This window comes from Labrus bergylta, chromosome 3, assembly GCF_963930695.1.
Source record: "Labrus bergylta chromosome 3, fLabBer1.1, whole genome shotgun sequence".
NCBI lineage: Eukaryota > Metazoa > Chordata > Actinopteri > Labriformes > Labridae > Labrus > Labrus bergylta.
This window is the reverse complement of record NC_089197.1, coordinates 23,811,550-23,817,475: the sequence shown is the minus strand read 5'-3', so window position 1 is coordinate 23,817,475 and position 5,926 is coordinate 23,811,550. Positions and strand designations below refer to the sequence as shown.

Genomic DNA, 5,926 nt, shown 5'->3' with positions numbered 1-5,926 from the left:
TGAAGACAGGGGTGCTTCTCGTTTTATTACATCATTATCTCATGCTGACACATTTTTCATATACAGTATAGCGAATAGTATAGAAAATGATAACATGGCCGTACTCCTGTGCTGGCATCCTAAAATATTGTATGAAAAATGTATTTTATGCCATATTGATTATTTTATGTTAAAAATAATACTATGACTATGCATTTACAGACTGGACATTAAAGATGGACATTCACTAAATTGGCTCTATACAATTGATGGTCTGGGAAACACTGATAATGTACTTTAATTTGTATTTATTTTTCAGTAAAACTGCTAATTAGTTTGTATGTATGGTCTCTTAATGGGCCAACCAGACTTTAGGGCCCTTTAAATTCAGGGTCCTCAGATAGTCCACAGTTAGACTGGCTTGCAAGTTGCTACCCCACTAGAATACAAAAACTTGACAGAAAGAGAGACACGTCAAATAGCTGAGTTTACAAAAAAAAGTTCATTTACGGGGAGAAGTTCAGTGTGGTAGGTGACAGTACATTTCCTCTTTTCTTTAAAAAAAATATATTTTTGGGCATTTATGCCTTCATTTAAAGAGGTCACATTATGCCATTTTTGGGGTTCATATATTTAATTTATGTACCTCCAAAAGTATGTTCACAATAGCTAAAGTTCAAAAAAGTGTCTGTTTTCATGTACTGCCGCTCCATGCACCGGCTCCCATCTGACTCTGTCTGCAACGCTCCGAAGTGCCCACGTTCCAGGAACCCCACGTGTGCCAAGTCTGATCTGATTGGTCGGCCAGTCGGCTCTGTCGTAATTGGTCAGTCACTCAGCATGGTTCTTGGAAATTTCACGCCCCTTTTACCATATTGGGAATGCAGCTACTTTGGCTCAGAGGAGAGCAAAAATACCGGTATACAAACAGCAATGGCCGGTTTTCAACTTCACCAGTCTGACAACGGAGAGGAGGAACAAACACAACAACCTTTGCCACGAAGGCATGAGCACGACGTTTCAGTGTTGTAGGTATTTATTTTGCAGCCTTTTCAGATGTAATGTGTGTAATATATGCTTATCGGGTAGCTTCATTGCGTTGTTTAGGTGTCGGTTAAGTGTGGAAACTGCAGCTAAATGCTTACCGAAGCAGACACCGTGTGCTGCAGAATACCATGATAACTTACAACAAGAACATAGCAACAGTTTTTATCAGAAAAACACTCACTGTTATTGTATTGAAAAATACGTTAGCCTCTTCCAATTTCACTGACTGGAGCTAGCAGCATATTTCCCTAATCCAAAAATATATATCTTACTCGTGGCTTCACAAAGTTTGGCTTGATTACAATATGATTATTGGCCACAAATGTGTTCTGTACAATACAATTTTATTTACATTAGTACTGTATGTTGTTTACTGCAGCGACTCACCTTGTTCTGAATTGTATATCACCTCCTTGATGTGATTAATAATTAAATGAGCAATTGTAAGTATCAATGACATCATAGACCGTTATAGTTACTTTGACTACAGGTATGTTGGATCAATATCTCATGCAATAATGTTTCCTCCTCTTCCTTCATTATTTTCCTTCTTACTGAACATTATTTCCTTTTAATCAGCATCTTCTTTCATCAGGAGAATGAATCCGCTGCCTGTTCCTTGTACCGAAAAACATCCAGGACTGTTTAAAGCCATATACACTTCAAAACATCCACAACATCTTCAGAGGAGAACATCACAGAGAACTGCAGAAGAGTATGTTCATTATAAATAATTATTTACATCTTCAATCAAATTCATTCTAATCAAACAGTTTCACTATTTCAGAGGAATAAATGTAAACAAGTGAGAAAATGATTCGTTGAATGTTCTTTATTCTTAGTTTAGGTAAAAAAAAAACATTTAAATGTGTAGAACTATACATGTAAATATACAATGAGAAGTAACATTTTTATGTCCAATTATATTGTCTCCATACAGGCTGTGCAGACACTTGGCAGATCATCGCAGCTTTGTGAGCCGGTGCTGGGGATACTGGGGGACGCAACTGAAGAGTGGTTAGCCTGTCGCGTGTCCTCCTGAGGATTCGCCTCAAGTTTCCTGTCCCGACTGGACAGTATGTTGGCTTTGGCCCGCCCCTTGACTACACCTGGACATGTGTCGAGCCACCCCTCCTTCTTTTGAGAGCCAGGTATTTTCTGCAGCTCCTCCATGAATGGTTCTGGTTCCTGAAACACCTCCTCCAACACCAGTGCCATCAAGTCCCCGACATAACCTGTAAAAAAGTAATTCAAGAACAAAAATCTATTTAATAATGTTTGGTTATTGCTCATTTTTCACACTCATCTGTTTTTTTGGAAATGTTTAAAAAGACTTTGAAGGTATATTTAAACAGGTATTTATCACTTTAAAGATTTAAAAAATAGATTGTGCTTTTGGGTTTAAAAAAATAAAATAATTTGTACTCACTGTATGTTGTGTCTGTTTTTTTTGGATTTGAGGAATGCCACCTTATAGACGAGCTGTCCTGTAGAGGTTGTTGCTTTATCACGTTCAGCATGTTCGTTGTTATGCATCACAGACAGCAACAAGCTACAATACAAAAAGCTAAAATCAACAATTATGTAATGAAATCACAGTGTTCTGATATTGCTCAGATTTCAGCAGTTGGACAGTTTTTTAGGTGTGTAACAAACCTTTGCTTGTCCCTTAGTGTACCCCAGGCCAACTGTGTGTGGACTTACGACCCCTTTGGAGGTAGGTATGTCTATGTGGCCTCTGAGACTTGTGGCATCATGGAACCTTGGTACACTCGTTGGGATACTGGAGGTTGTTGTCTGTGTAATCTGCTGTGATGTACTCTGAAAAAAGAGACAGAAAAAAAATTTAATTTAGCATGGCAATCTAACATGATTCAGAAATGCACTGTCTTCTTGTTCATAGCAAAATAAGCAGACCACACATATCTTTTGAAACAAAGTGCCTGCTGCACACATCTTTACATTTCTCGTGTTATTGAAAAGCCTATATAAATATATGGGTTAACAGAACTAATGTATCCGTAGCAGCTAAAAAGTTGTTTTCAAACAACTAAAAAATACAATTAATGAAGTGTACTTACATGTTGTGGTTGTGAACTTCCAGAAGCATCAGAAGCTCCATAGCTGCCACAGAGAGTAAGAGCTGAAACTTCTTATCAAGTCTGTTTTTTGCTCAAGCTAACGTGCATTAGCACCTTAGCACTACTGTGCTACCGCAGGCTGCGGCATATTGTGGGCGTACTACAGAAGTTAATGGGCGTGCAACATGAGCTGCTGGGCTTGCTACAACGAGCCAATGGGCTTAGATCACTGACATCACATTGACAAGACGTCACACTGGCAAAAAAATTTAGAAGGGGGCTACAACCGAGCGTTACATGCATGTGCCTAAACATGCACAGAAAACACACTAAAGAGCATATAAACCCATAAAATGCATATGACACCTTTAAAAATAGGAAGGTGGACAGAGTCAGAAATCAGGGATTGAGATAGTGGGGAATGACATGCAGGAAAGGACCTACAGGTCGGATTCAAACCCGGGCCAGCCGCTTGGAGGACTAGTCGCTGTACATGGGGTGCGTGCACAAAAAAATAGGCTACAGGCACTCCAGTGCGTTTCCTCTTCATGTGTCATTCAGTCATCTATGGCCATGGAAAACGCCCACCCAAAGGCAAAAATATGATCTTAATGCCATTGAAAATATGCTTACATGCCCCATTTATATGTTCAACATTAATGTTGTATAACTGTAACTGGCTGATGGAAGGTTTTAGAAAAACTTGAAAGCATGTCTGAGTTCTTTAACCCAAATAAAAGATCAATAAATTACTGTAAAACAAATTTGCTGCATTGTGCAATCAAGATCTCCACCAAATGAAACATAGCACATCTTTAAAATCTTCCTTTCGAGAGCTGCTTCTCACAATTTAGGATTCCCATATAATCAATGTGAAATTGCTCCATTTCTTATGACAGGCAAAGCTGTGGTGCAATATATGGCTATATATTTTGCTAAGGGAGTAAAACCCCTAATTTAGTCTGCAATAAAGCGGCTTAGAGAAACTGATTCTTTCCAGAACATTAATCATCAAAATTTAATGGATATCAAATATTTAATACAGTAGAATGTACCTCTTGTATTACTATGGCTCTCTCCAAATCGATCATGTAGAGGAAAATCCATAATTAAAATTATGCTAGCAAGGGCAAATCATTAAGATTTCTATTCACCATCATGCTTCAGGAAAATGAAATATACACCCTGCCAGTGATGTATAGGCTATTAGAGGCAGAAATAAATTAGTGCTGTCTCTTGTAAAAATTAGGTCTTGATTATATTAGAAAAAATAAGAGTGTGATAATTCTTGTGTAACTGAATCTCAGATAAAGCCCCTGTCTTAATGAAAATAGAGAAATAAACTACATTAGAGAAGTGTAATATCAATGTGAAATATGTTGTTGAATAGAAGATTTATATATTAATATAATATAAAAATATAGTAATAGTAATATTAAAAACACATGTTTCTGATAAAGCTGTTGTGTACAGCACCATGCATGAAGACTTTCTAATTGAGACTTTGCAGTGTATTCATGAAAGAGCACTCACACTAACACACAACAGGAGATATCAGACAGCACGTTAATCGTATCTCATGTGTCAGAACAGCGACACTATACTTTGAGCTGGTGGTAACTTACACAGCAATTTAACAGAGCCAACCACCAGAGAAAGTTAAAATAACTAAAAGGCCCTTAAGTGGTAAGTCCAAAAGAGAGATACAATAATTGCTAGGGGGTTTGTGCAAGTGCTGCACAGTGAGATAGATATCAATTATGGTCTGTTTATATAAATCCAAATATGTGTATTAAGAGGGAAAAAAGGTCAATAGTTTCTACCTTCTTTACAAGTTAGTGGTGCAAATTTAACAGAACAACAGAGTAGCCCTTACACCAACGATTCCAAGTAATTGTGACTGAACGATAAATATTTGGTATCACTGACTCTATAAATATGGATGACACACTCCTATGGAAGTGAAGTCAATATTTGGAGCTTCCCTGCTTCATATGTCATAAACTCTGCCTCCATGTTAACAAATGGGACATGGGTCAAACTATAACATATCAAAAAACACATTCAAAAAAAATGTCTGAAAGGTTTCCGTCATAAAATTTATTTTGATTTATTTGTTTAATTGATTTACTTAGACAAATGTATGTACAAGTGTTAATTTTTCATAGAAGTTTAGTTTTAATTATTTAATGCTATTAAAAAAAGTGGATGTTATGTCATGAGTGACATCATGTGTTTGTTACTGGAGAGTAGAGTCACTTAACTTTCCATCGCTCTCAGCGTCTTGAATCGGATATGCTGGACTGTTAAGACCTGAGGGATATTGACTGCTTTATTGGAAGGTATAATGCTTTGGTTAGCAGTCAATGCGGGAGGTTAATTCTGCAGCTCTACCATCCAGATTACACAAATCCTGGCACTACATGACATCACCAGCGCAATATGTCAGCACTCATTGCAGGGGTATTTTGGCTTCATTTTTCTACCACATCCTCTTGATAAAGATGCACCATCCATATTAATTTACAGTCAATGTATTTTTAAATCTATTTTTATGTTTTAACACAGAGTCCACTCTACATTTTCCTGAACCCAAAATGGCTTGCCATGAGCTTGAATTGCAGAGAACCTTAAAGGTCAACGCCTCCCCTTGTAGCTATGACTTGCCACCATCTTTCTGCAAACAAACACTGCATGCTCTTTGCATTGGACAACTAATACTTGCATGCTTAGTTTCGGTGACAGCAACAAAGCCCATTTAAAATCCTTAGAGAAACCATGTTTGCATATATAACAGCAGAGGACTGTTAAATGAGAAT

At 37.4% G+C, this 5,926-nt stretch overlaps 1 long non-coding RNA gene across 1 annotated transcript; it reads left to right on the top strand.

Moving 5' to 3' along the window:
- Nucleotides 1–850: 850 nt before the first annotated feature.
- LOC136178503 (uncharacterized) lies at nucleotides 851–2,449 on the top strand. Its single transcript, XR_010665904.1, has 3 exons — nucleotides 851–1,007; nucleotides 1,622–1,741; nucleotides 1,967–2,449. It is a non-coding gene; the product is annotated as an uncharacterized lncRNA (long non-coding RNA).
- Nucleotides 2,450–5,926: the final 3,477 nt, after the last annotated feature.